Here is a 13791-nt window from a genome sequence, read left to right on the forward strand (position 1 = left end):
AATAGGTAAAGGCAGGGAAAATTATTTTATCATTTACAAATAATGATATCGTTAAGTAAAATTCTATTTAGGTCCCAATTAAATATGGCTCCAGTAAAATAATGCTAAATTGGCATGGGAATTTATGATAAGAGAATAGCTAGAAATCCTTACGTTTTGAGGAAATGGTACATACGTCATTCATGGACTCTTCAAACCAATGAAAAGCAAGAGTGTTAGGATGGATATTAATTAGTAAGAAAAGAAAAAAAAATGTCTCTTTAAAGAACTTTATTTAGCCTTAAACAATGGTAACTTTTCTTAAAAGTGATGTTCAAAGGTTTTTAATATCCTAATGTACATCTGGAAGAAAAAGACCAAGGATGATTTTGTTTTCCAGAGCATCAATTCAAGTCCCCTGTAGAAAGATTTTTTGGGAAATGCTAGTCTACCTCAATGAAACCTGGGACTACAAATCTTTTGTCAGCTAGGTAATAGTATTTAAATTGCACACTTTTAACCCCTACTTGACTCTTGTGAGACAATTCACTACAATAAACATACAAACATGCAAAAAGTATCACAATAAATAGCTACACCACTGAATTCAACATCATGATCCGAGCTTTCTCTTTTCTGCTTCTCACCAATGCATTACTCTAAGGGTGGTGCCTCTCAGTGGGTTGGGGGAAAGGTGGATTTTGCCTACCCGCTCCAGGGAGTCATTTGGAAATATCTGGGCGCAGTATTGGTTCAGAGGTGCTATTGGTATCAACTGTGTAGAGGACAGGGAAGCTGCTAAACATCTTGCAATGCACAGGACAGATCCCCAGACTGAAGAACTATTCAGCCTAAAATTTCCATAGTGTGGAGGTTGAGAAACCTTGCTTTACAGATCTTTGGAACAGAGAGAATTCAGCAATTTGGAGTTACTTGAATTATCAGAAATGATAATACAGATCCAACGGCTACTGTGTCAGGAGACTGAGGGCTGGTGAGAGGGTAGGTAAATAAAAGTTTGCTCTGTGCCTTTTTGGCCGATACCTCAGGGTGTGGTCAAGGCCCCTGATGGGGCCACCAGAGCTTCCTCTTCTAAAGCAAAGAGGTGGACACCATCCCAGGCTGACACTGATAATATCGTCACCCTATACTGGTTCATTCAACACCAATGTTTATTAAGGGCCTACGATGTGCCAGGCCCTGTACAAAGCACTGAGGATGATGCTGGGAAGGACAACCATGAACCCTGCCCTAGGGATACTTACATTCTGACTAACCTCATGGGAGGAATGCATGCTTTTCATTTCAGGAAACAATTCATTTCTCATATGGGTTTTTTTCATTCACATAGAGATCATATATTGGCACCTAAGAGAAAAATTTGGTTTACATGTGTTTTATTTGTCCAGCTAAGTGCTTTTTTAAAATCACCAATATTTAAAAATCAGATCACACACAAGTTATGGATTTATGGCTTGTCTGGAAAAATCACAAATCTGGCAACACTGGGCATGTATGGCAGCAAGCTGCCAGTACCTATTGACCACACTGGCCGAGCTTGTATAGTCCTAAAATAGAAGTCAGTGCCTAAGAAATGCCTACAGTGGTCCATTTGGGAACGGGGAAGGAGGGAAATCCAGTTAAAGGATGTGCTCTAGAGTCGGTCACTGCAAAGAGTGACTAGTGCTCAGTCCCTCAGGGCTTCTAAGGAGTCTTCTGAAATGTGCCTCAGAAAGGAAAGTGGGGAGCATTTATTCAACAAATCTTGACCTCACTGATCAGGGTTGCCCCAAAGGCATTAATTCTACCAGTTTTTCAATAGGCCTGACCTGGGTTGTACATGCATGAATGTTGAGTGATTTCTGGGTGTCCCAGTTTTGGATTAGAGGAGCCCTTGGGTTATGAAGGGAGATGTGGAACCCAACCCCATCAGGTTGTTCCCGTGTGAAGCTGGTCAAAGCCCATGCATCAGTGGTAGGAATAAGGTTTGGAGCCAAGAAGATTTACTGAAGTGTGCAAGTAGTACTTCATCCCACTACTCATCCATGTTAATTGGCTGGACCTAATGAAAGCTGGGTGTAGAAGCTTTTGAAACTGCACATTCTTTCTGCCTGTAACACCCAACCAGTCATCCTCATACACACACACACACACACACACACACACACACACACACACACACACACACCACTCACACACACAAATGCACACCCACACAGCTGTCACCTGTGAGCCTCCATGTAAGTATGGGCACTGTAAATTGTGTGGACTGGGGACAAAATAGAATTGCAAGCAGTCCACATTTGCCTTGCCAGGCTGTGTGCCTGACTGTGTTCACTACTCCACCACCACAGCCCAGGTCCAAGGACGGGACATCTTCTGCTACTTTTTCAAATCTGCACAAAGGTGATTTCTACTTGTCAAATCATGCTACCAGAATCATAGGGTATCTTTTGCTAATTTAACCAAAGGTACAATATAGAAAAGCAGCCTTGTTAGCATCTTAAGATAAGTTCCACTGAGAAGAAGGCTTGTAAAAGTTACCTTCTTAATATAGCTCCAGAAACACAGGATATACACGTGTTTAATAAATATATATGAATATACCTCCTGAAATATCAACCATCCAGAGCAGATAAGTTTTAACATTATAATGTAAATATAATCAATCCTTTTCTCGATGCAAATTATACACACATACATATATATGCACACATACATTTATATTTATATATCGATACCCCCCCACACACACACATAACAATCTCTTTGAGTCTCAATTTTCTCATCAATTAAGTAAGGATACTAACAGCTACCTCACAGAGTTTACACACACACATACCACACATCTCTCTCTACCATCAACAAAAATTTTAACCTGTTCTTCAATAAAAAATGTAAAATTTAACTCTCAAATTCTCCAAGAGGGAATGACATGGAAGATATTTCATTTTTAAAATAATACTCCTATTGGGGAAAAAATGCTTTTCACTCCATGCAGTCATATTTATCTTGAAAGCCCCAAATGTGTAATCAGAAAAAGCCCAGCATTAGGGAATTGACACTCTTGAAAATTCAGGATATCATGTTATCACTCATTGACGATAAATGTTTTTCATTTAGCTAATGGTGAGAAATCTTCTCTTGATGAAGAACTGTAATTCAAACCTGGATGCTGTCCCCATGGAGAAAAATAAGAACTCCCTACGAATTCTGTTTATGAAGAGGTTGGTACCTTAGACAGGCTCATTTCCCTTGAGGGAAAAACAATCTCTTGATCGGTGGATATAGTTTTTGAACAAAATACTGATAGTGTTAAATCTGTTAAAACTGGTTTAATATTTTGTTCCCATTCTCATGTCAAATAGTGGAAAGAATCCTGGGTGGCAGCTGTAATCTATGAAAACCACAGATTATATGTAGAATCAGAAAGTTAACTCTGTATCTTTCACTTGTTTAGAGAATAATCTGAGTTTTTGAACATTAAAAATTTGTTCTACTTCTTGTCTGTCTGGGGTCCTGCAAGGAAGGCACTGGTCTGGCACTGCCTACATCCTCCAGCTGTACCACCGGCCAGCAGGGAAGGGCAAAGGCAAACATGGGTCCAGAGATTCTGCCCTTAAGCTCATGCAGATAGATGGCTTGGTGGTATTAAAAATAATGAAACATTATCAAGAAGAAGGACCAGGAAGTGAGGTGGTTCAAGGAGTGCTTTGGGGCCTGCTTGTAGAAGATTGGCTTGAAATTACCACTGCTTTTCTTTCCCCGCAACACACAAAAGATGATGCTGACTTTGACGAAGTCCAGTATCAGATGGAAATAATGAGAAGCCTTCGCCATGTAAACATTGACCATCTCTATGTGGGCTGGTCCAGTTCACATATTATGCCTCGTTCATAACCCAGGCACTCCTAGATTCTCAGTTCAGTTACCAGCATGCCATTAAGTCTGTTGTTCTCATTTATGATTCCATAAAAACTGCCCAAGGGTCTCTCTCACTGACAGCACACAGGCTGACTTCTAAACTGATGGTAGTTTATAATGAGGATTTTTCTCCTGAAGCATTGAAAAAGGGAAATATCACCTTTGAACACATGCATGAATATGGGCTGATTGTAATTAAAAATTCTTATCTGGTCAATGTCCTAATATGGACTCTTGAGAAGTCAGGTGTAGCAAATAAACATGATTTGCTCAGCCTTGCTTGTAGCAATCATTTGGGAAAGAATCTACAGTTGCTGATAGACAGAGTGTATTAAATGAGCCAAGATGTAGTTAAATATAACACATACATGAGGAGCAGGAGTAAACAGCAGCAGCAGAAACACAAGTATCAACAGTGTTGCAAGCAGGAGAATATGCAGCCCCAGAGATGAGGAGAACCCCCGCTTTCTGAGGAGGATCTGTCTTCAAACCACAGAGTCCCCGGCCAGGATGGAGCCTCTGCTCATTTCAGGCCAAATTAATACTTACTGCCAGAATATCAAGGTATTCCCTGCCCAAAACTTAGGCAAACTCTTCATGGCCCAGACTTTTCAAGACTACAACAACTAAGAAAAGGAATTTTCCAGAAAAGCAATTAACATGGACTCTTGAGATCACATTGGGGCAGCTCTGGGAAGAAATGCATTTGCATATTGAAAAGTCTTTCTAGCCAACAATAAAATATAAAGGAAAAACCAAAAAATGTTTGAAAGTCTAATATAAATGTAAAATACAATGCAGACTATCATAAAAAAATGTTCCCATACGTTTTTAACAAATGTTTTCAATTATGATGTTTACTACGTTTGTTAACACCCCTTGACAGCCCTACAAATTATTCATAAGTTAAGCATATACTCAAACTAATCAAATTAATTTAGATTTACAGATGGCTCTAAGAATACATTATCATTTCCTTCTTCTACCCTTTCCACTTCTTCCTAATTTTCTCCTCCTCCACTTCTTCCTCTTCCCCCTCCTTCATGTTAAGATTCATAGTTTTTTAAAACCTTTCAATTTCTCACTTAAATGATATGTTTAATAAGGTAACCTCAAAAATAAATTTGAAGGATTAAGTGATTAATAATAATAACAATAATAATTTTAAATGTCTAGAATATGGTAGACCTTCAATAAATCTCTTTTGGTACTAAACATAGTTCTTCGGACTATAGCAAAGTAGGATGGGAGAGATAAATTTAATTAAATTTTACCAGCAATAAAAATCCCTACCATTGAGGACCCGTGAGGTGTCAAGCACAGTGCAAGGCAGTTTACATGCTTCTTTAATCTTTGTGACAATTCTAGGATGTGCCAATAGTAATGAGTTATACTTAATAATTGTATATTAATATACAAGTATATTGTATAATATTGTATACTTGTATACTTGTATAATATAGCACTCAGTGATAAATCAGTTCATCCTTGCAGTAGGCCCCAAAAGTGGTAGTATAATTATCCCCACTTGACTGGTGAAAATACTCAGGGAGTTCAGCCTGGGGGCTCCAATGAAAATTGTGAGACATAATCACTCAGGTGCTCCTTCAGGGGATGAACAAGGGGTGCTGCTAATCTGTCCTGCACTGCTTTTATGTAATTAGGAAAGAATGCCCTCTTTGGGTAGACACATCCATGAGCCATGAGTGGTGGTTGGATTTCAGCCCCTAACCTTCCTTCATGGGCGGCTCTGTAAATGATAACCCTGAGTAAGCCTCCCCAAGTTTCCCAGAGTTGTAAATACACATTTAGGATTTAAAAGCATTGGAATGAACTTATATTTCCAATTAGTTTACATTAGGATATACACTTCATGTTACACAGCTCTATGAGTTTTGCCAAATGCATATATGCACTTCAGAGGATCTCTTGGGATCTCAGCCCAAAGCTTTTCCTTTTAGAGCCACTCTCTTAATGCTTTATGACACCTTCAGCAATGATGATATCCTAAGTCCTGAATATACATGAGGGCATAGAAGCCAGACCTGACCATGTATTCTTTCAGTCCACACCCTTCAGAGTATTCAGAAAAGTGATCAGTTCATTGCTGCTTTCTTGTCATTGTGGAAAAACAAGTTGCCTTATCTTTTTCAGAAGATATCACCAATGTCTACAGAAGCACTCTGAAATTGTTCTATGAATGTTTGATATAGAAATTAAATGTAAATGAGATTGTCACGTAAATATAAGATTTTTAAGACATATTCATAAATTGTATTGAATATTCTGCTTCAAATAGTCTACCTAAAGTAAAATTTCATAAAAATGGCCTTCTAACTTTAATGATACAAGATAATAGTCTACCACATATACATATATATATATATATATATATATATATATATGTGCCACAATGTATACACATGATTTGTATTCATCTTTTGTTATTTGTATATATTGAATATTATAACTTTAATACAGTTTTTTTCCTTTCTTAAAATATGTATACATTGTTTTGGCACTGTGTGTGTGTGTGTGTGTGTGTGTGTATGATCTAAATATGCAAAAATTTTCATAATTCACATTAACTTTTTCAAATAGATCTTAAAGAACTTCACAGTTGTAGTCACTGGAATATAGCTTCCTAATGCTCCTCTCTCTTAGAGGCTCAAGCTATTTATCTATACCCCTTTGCCCTAACTGTATTCCTGCAGGTCAAATCCGGCCTGCCAACTGTTTCTGTGTGGCCCATGAGCCATTCTTAAATCTTTGTTATTGATTAATATTTGCAATCAGTTTGATGATAAGTAACACTAACCTTGAACTACAATTAAGCAAAATGTTTCTGGCCTCCAAATAATTCCATCCTTCTCATTAGAGAATGACTTTTCTTCCTATTTTGTAATTAATATTTTAAAAATTAGTATTCAATTATTATAGCTTCAATTTCATCAATAAAAATTTTGTAAAAATTTATTTTCTTTCTTACTCTATAAGTACCTATAAAATGCCCTCAAGTTTGCCTCTTAGTCCACAAAGCCTAAAATATTTATGCTCTGGCCCTTTACAGAAAAAGTCTGCTGATCCTGTTCTAGAACATTCAAATATTGTCTAGAACATTCAAATTTTAAAAAAAAATTGGATATATCCAAAATGACGGAGTAGATAAACACTGTGCTTGCCTCCTCTCATAACCACATTAAAATTAGAACTAAATTATAGAACAATCAACCAGGAGAACCACCTGAAGTCTAGTTGAACAGAAGCCTGATAACTAAGGATATAAAGAAGAAGCCACATCGAGATTGGAAGGAAGGGTGGAGACGAAAACCAAGCCAGCCCCACACCCACATATGGTGGCTGAGAATCATGAGGGATATCTCAGCTGCAGAGGTCCCACCTGAGGAGCAAGGATTCCCAGCCCCACATCAGGCTCTCCAGCCTGGAGTACGGGTGCTGAAAAGAGGAGCCCCAAAAATATCTGACTGTGAAAAACAGTGGTCCAATGCTCCTAGTGGGGCAGAAGGCTGCAGGAAACCCAGATGTCCTCTTAAAGGGCCCATACACAGACTAACTTGCTCACAGGCACACATTAGTTAAGGGATGGTGAATTAGGAGGAATCAGAAACATAAAGGGGGAGACTGAGTTTTGTGGCTGCAGAACAAGGCCTGGAGGGACAGTTGCCATTTTCCCTATGTAGAATCCTCCTACTATGTAGCCGGCAGCCAGGCGCCGTCTTTGCTGTGTTGAGCAAATGAGAGTCCTGGACAACATGGCTTCACAGGTGAATTTTACCCAACATTCAAAAAAGAATTAACACCCATTCTTCTCAAGCTATTCAAAAAAGTTCAAGAGGAGGGAAAGCTCCCAAGATCATTTTATGAGGCCACCATTACCCTGATTCCATAATCAGAAAAATCATTATAAAAAAAAAGAAAACTAGTGGCTGTTATCCCTGATAAACATAGATGTAAAAGTCCTCAACAAAATATTAGCAAATCCAATTCACCATATATTAACAAGATCATACACCAAGATTAAGTAGTATTCATTCCTAGTATGCAAGGTTGGTTCAATATCTGCAAATCAATTAACAAAATAAAATAAAATAAAATAAAATAAAATAAACAAAATAAAAAGTAAAAATCATATCATCATATCAATACATATAGAAAAAATAAAAAGTAAAAATCATATCATCATATCAATACATATAGAAAAACCATTTGACTAAATCCAGCAGGCATTTATGAAAAAAAACAAAACGCTCAGCAAACTGAGAAGAGAGGGAACATTTCTCAACATAATAAAGGCCAAATCTGTATGACAAACTCACAGCTAATATCATGCTCAATGGGGAAAACCTAAAAGCATTCCCCTTAAGATCAGGAGCAAGACAAGGGTGGCCACTTTCACCACTTTTGTTCAATATAGTACTGGAAGTCCTAGCCACAGCAATCAGATAAGAAAATAATAATAATAATAATAAAAAGCATTCAAACAGGAAAGGAAGAAGAAGTAAAACTGGCATTATTTGCAGGTGACATGATACTATATAGAGAGAACCCCAAATATTCCATCAAAAAACTATTAGAACTGATAAATGAATTCAGTAAAGTAGCAGGATACAAATCAATATTCAGGAATTGGTTGCATCTGTATACACCAATAATGAACTATCAGAAAGAGAAATTAAGAAAACAATCCCATTTACAGTTCCATCAAAAATAAAAAGAAACGGGCGGGCCGAGTAGCGCATTGGTTAAGTGTTGGCTTGGGACGCAGTCTCGAAGCAGCAGGGCCCCCATTCGGATCCCACATGAGGGCCAGTGACACTGCCCTCTACAGCTAAAAAGAATGGTGAACAACAGCTTGACCTGGAGCTGGGCTGCAGTGAGTCACCGGTGACGGCGTAGGCTGCAGTGCAGCTGCAGTGGGCTGCCATAAGCTACCATGTGTGGCCGGTAGCCAGCGTGAGCAGCCGGCAGCCGATGTGAGCTGCCAAGAGCCGCCGTGAGCAGCCGTCCAGAGGCCGGCGACCAATCTGCCTCACCCGGGAAGAGCACAATGATGATACCAACATGGGCCAGTGAAGTGATGTCTTCCACAACTAGACTGAAGAACAAAAGGACAGCAACTTGTCTGTTCCCCTTCCCCAATTCCCCAGTGCTGTTCCCCTCCCCCAATTCCCCAATAAAAATCTTTTTTTAAAAAATTAAATTAAATTAAAATTTTTTTAATTAAAAAAATTAAAAGAAACAGAAAAAAAGTTTAATCAAGGAGGTAAAAGACCTCTACTTGAAAAACTATAAGACACTTAAGAAAGAAATTGAAGAAGATACAAAACAAATGGAAACATATACCATGCTCATGGGTAGGAAGAAGTAACATCGTTAAAAAGTCCACACTACCCAAAGCGATCTATAGATTCAATGCAATCCCTATCAATTTACCAATGGCATTTTTCACAGAACTAGAACAAATAATGTTAAAATTTCTATGGAACCACGAAAAACCTAGAATAGCCACAGCAATCTTGAGAAAGAAGAACAAAGTTGGAGGTATCATGCTACCTGATATCAAACCATACTACAAGGTATAGTAATCAACATGGTACTGGCATAAAAACAGACACATAGATCAATGGAACAGAATAGAAAGCCCAGAAATAAACCCATACCTATATGGTTATTTAATCTCTGACAAAGGAGGCAAGAATATACTGTGGGATAAAGAAAACCTATTCAATAAATGCTGTTGGGAAAACTGGACAGATACATGCAAAAAAAAAAAAAAAGGAAATTGGATCACCTTCTTAATGATAAGAAGAAAGGACTCTGAAAAGTGACCTGAACTGAGAAGTGATACTCTCCAACCCTGCCTCCCTCCATCCTTTCCTCCCATCCATTCCCTAATGCTATGGGATTCAGTCACTAGCTAACTTTAAGTCTGTGGGCCTCTTTAATCCCATTTACAATCACAACACTAAAACTAAGGCATGACAACTAGTATTGGGGAAAACAGTCCTAACAGAGCCCAGAAAATGAGTATTCCATGAACATTTATTCGTAAATGAACTACAGTCTCATTCTGACAACAGTTAGTATGGTTCAAGTCAGCAACAGAATTATAATTTTCAAGACTTTTAATAACATGTGATTTTATTTTCATCATTTTTTCATGACTGCTACAATACTCTATATATCCTCAGGAAGTATTCAATATAGAAAAATTTTTATTAAGGGAGTGAACTGTCACTGTTCTCCAGCAACAAGAGTCTGTGACCTTTAATTCTTGCAGACATAAAGAAAAGACATCATTTCTGAGGTTTCTCCAGAAATAAACAAAGCAGAGAATTCAGTGTACTTAGAATGGGAAAATGAAAATGCTGAGTCAGGATTTGAGTTCTGCCAAATAGAATATGGTTCTAAGTGCTTCCATTTTCCAAACCTGGTACTTAGAGCCCTTTGTGTCTGGTATATGATCTTGGCTCCCTTCAATTCAATATCAGTCTATTCAAGGACACCCAAGAGGAGAGCTATGTGCTCAAATAACCATTTTGCTGCTAATGCATATGTTTTCCTATAAGCATTTTTATTTTAATTCCTGTGATACTTCTAACAAATGTTTATTAATAGGTTCTATGAAGGCTGACCTATTTCATGAATATCAGTTGAATTCAGTCATCCTAAATCTTTGTTTTAAAATTTTTAGTATACCGAGAACTCAACAATTTTATCACATTCCCTTTCAAAATCTCAACTCATTTACTTTCTACCAAGTATTGAGGATTAAATTTGTTATTAAATGCATTGACTTTCACAAGTAAAGTGTATGGAATGTAAACTGGCAAGGAAATCACATTTTACATGCTTTTAATTATTGTAAAAATTGTCTAATATGTGCTACACCAAAAAAATGTATGAAAATTTAAAAAAATGTGGAAAGACAATTAACAAACTAGATTTTGGGATACCAAAATGTCTTAGTGCAGTTTCAAGCATTAATAACTTCAGAAGTATAAGGTACAAACTTATAAAAATAAAATTTTAAAATTCGATTAGATAAATTTATTTGGCTTTTATATAGTTTTGTGAATCATAATTTAAAGTTGTGGTTTCAGTCCCTTTGATGGAGCCAAACGTTGAGTGAAACAAACGAAAGTAATAAAATGAACAAAAATGGTACTATTTTAAAAATTATTTAAAACAATTTAAAAATTAGTTAATATAAAACAGAAACAAATTAATGTAAAATAAGTTTGCATAGTTATGCATTCATATTATGCATACACACACACACAAACACACACACACAGGGTGCCAAAAAACGTATACACATTTTAAGAAAGGAAAAAAACTATTAAAATTGTAACACTCAATGTATACCAATAACAAAAGATGAACACAAGTCACGTTTGACTTCTGCAATTACAAGAGGTGCTCAAAATGGTTACCATCAGCATCCAGACACTTCTGATTACGGCAACCTACTGCTTGAACAACGTTAACCAATGTATCCACTTGTATATATTTTTGGCAACCCAAATATGTATTTATATTTCTGAAATTTTTAAATATTAAAACTACACAAATATTTTTGGGATATCGCTATTTATTCTTAAAATATTCAAGGACCTCCTCAACATACCATATGGTACTATTAATATATACTGGAACTTAAAAATAAATTGGAATTGTTCTTTCTCTTAAAGTAACAAAAACTTATACAAAATTATTACAATAAAGCACGTAAATTCTCATCAAAGACATTTCTGCACAACATAAAGTTCATATGTTTTGTCAAATATATGAAATTATGTCTTAGAATTAGGCTTTTGAGTTGATAAATCTGTAATGGATTATATAACAGGTACTGCGATAGTTTAGATTTACATAAAATGATTCTTCAGGAGCAATATGGATATATGCATAAGTGTTGAACACATACTTACATCCACACACAATTGTTTAATTGGAGGACTGACTGTTTAGAGTTTAATTATTAATTTAGTGAGGCAGTCAGAAAGAAGCATGCAAACCACAGGTTTAATACAAGGCCACTGCCATTTTAAAAAGGGCATCCTTTCAGCCCGTTATTAACTCTGAGCCCTGGTGATCATTTATTCTGGCTTCAAGTTATTAAAAGCATCTCCAGCATATAGTGCACATGATGTTTGTTTTTAACACTGTGTATAATAGATTTCACATGGGGGAGATGTTGGCAAATATTTCATAGGCTACAAAAAATCTTGATAGTAGGATAAATGTTAGTGTGCTGCAATTTCTTTCTCACCCTTATAAAAGCAGGGCTTTGAAGTCAGTGTTTTACTTTCCTAAGAATTCTCGCAATGATCTGCATTTGAAATGGAATAGGAAATGCCACTTGTGATAATACTTTAATTTTCAACGTGGTAAGAGTTATGCTATTATAAAGGTACCTACCATTAACCATCTTTAAAAGATGCCTCATATCAGACAACCAGGGGGAAAGCAAAGACTAAATGATATTCTTAATGTTCAGCACCATTAAAAAGCATTTGATGTTTACAAGAAAATGATGACAATAAAAAAAACTAGTCAATGTGTTGAATAGTCAAACCGCACACCGTGTGGCCTATAAGGAGAGGAGAGTGGCCAAGGTTTTCATTTGTGCTTGAATTCTGAGCTAGAATCAGGAGAAACGTAGGATTCTCATCATATTTTGAAGTCATGCTGCAGATTATTATCATCCCTCAGAGGGATGATTCTTCAATCACTCAATTACCTCCAGGAAAAAATACAAACTATGTGGCTTGGTGTTGCAAATTGGGCCCATCTGGAAGCAGATTAGCATGCAGGGGCTTTATAAGGGAGGGATCTTGGGTACCCACATCTACAGAAGGAAAGGAACAAAAGCAGGATGGGGCAGAGAGAGCTGCAATGCAGCCTCAAGAGATGTCTCAGGAGCTCTGAAGATGGGTTGGCCTTTCAGACCCATCCTGAGTTGAAGTAAAAATAAGTCAAGCCTTCATACCTTACTTCAATCACTCATTAGATGTGGGCTACCCTAGAAAGGTGGCATGGCTTTGAGCAAGATGGATCTCTTTACTGAGGCAATACCAAAAGGGGGCTGACAGCTGCAGACTATCTGATAGCCTTACTCCCAGCAGCTGGGGGAATAATTCCTTTATTTCTTTTCTTTTTTTTTTTTTTTTAAGCTGAGCCATCCTGCCACAGGTTGGCAGCTCAATGGCTGCTCAGCTCAGGCTGGGATTTGAACCGCTGTTGCTCAGAGCTCAAACTCTTGAGTGCGCTCTTAACCAACCGAGCCACTCAGCCAGCCCTAATTCCTTTATTTCTGAAGGGAGATCTGAGCTGTTCATCACGGCATCCACTACACCCAACAAGCAAGGAGTTATTGGCCCCAAACTACTCTTTTCATCTTATCTCTAATTATTTATCTGCATATTTTTTGTGACAGAAAACCAACTCAAATGGGCTTACACCAAAATGAATCACATGACTGAAGGTCTAGAAGTAAAGCCTATTCAGATACAGCTGGAGCCAGGGCTGAAGCCATGTCATTAGGCCTCCATTTCGCTCCATCCCTCAGTTCTGCTTCCCACTGTCTGTGTTGACTTTTGTCATCTTCCACATGCTGGTAAGATAGTCTGATAGACTGGATCACTCTCAATTGTTTCACTCCTTCTAATAGAATAACATAGCTGTGCCCTTGCCATGGTTTTGTGGTGTTTGGAGTGTACTTTCTCTCCCTTGACTTTGAGCTTAACATGATACTGGACATGACACTAGCGGAAGCTGAAAAAGTGCCTGCATTGCTAGGCTTGCCTTGTGAGCATCTATCATTCATCATACTGTCATTAAGTAGCTGCTAGTCCAAGGAGG

At 37.4% G+C, this 13791-nt stretch overlaps 1 pseudogene; it reads left to right on the plus strand.

Moving 5' to 3' along the window:
* The first annotated feature begins 1890 nt into the window (after nucleotides 1-1890).
* Nucleotides 1891-4533, plus strand: LOC109378969 (eukaryotic translation initiation factor 3 subunit H pseudogene; annotated as a pseudogene).
* Nucleotides 4534-13791: the final 9258 nt, after the last annotated feature.

This window comes from Hipposideros armiger, unplaced genomic scaffold (assembly GCF_001890085.2).
Source record: "Hipposideros armiger isolate ML-2016 unplaced genomic scaffold, ASM189008v1 scaffold_20, whole genome shotgun sequence".
Lineage (NCBI taxonomy): Eukaryota > Metazoa > Chordata > Mammalia > Chiroptera > Hipposideridae > Hipposideros > Hipposideros armiger.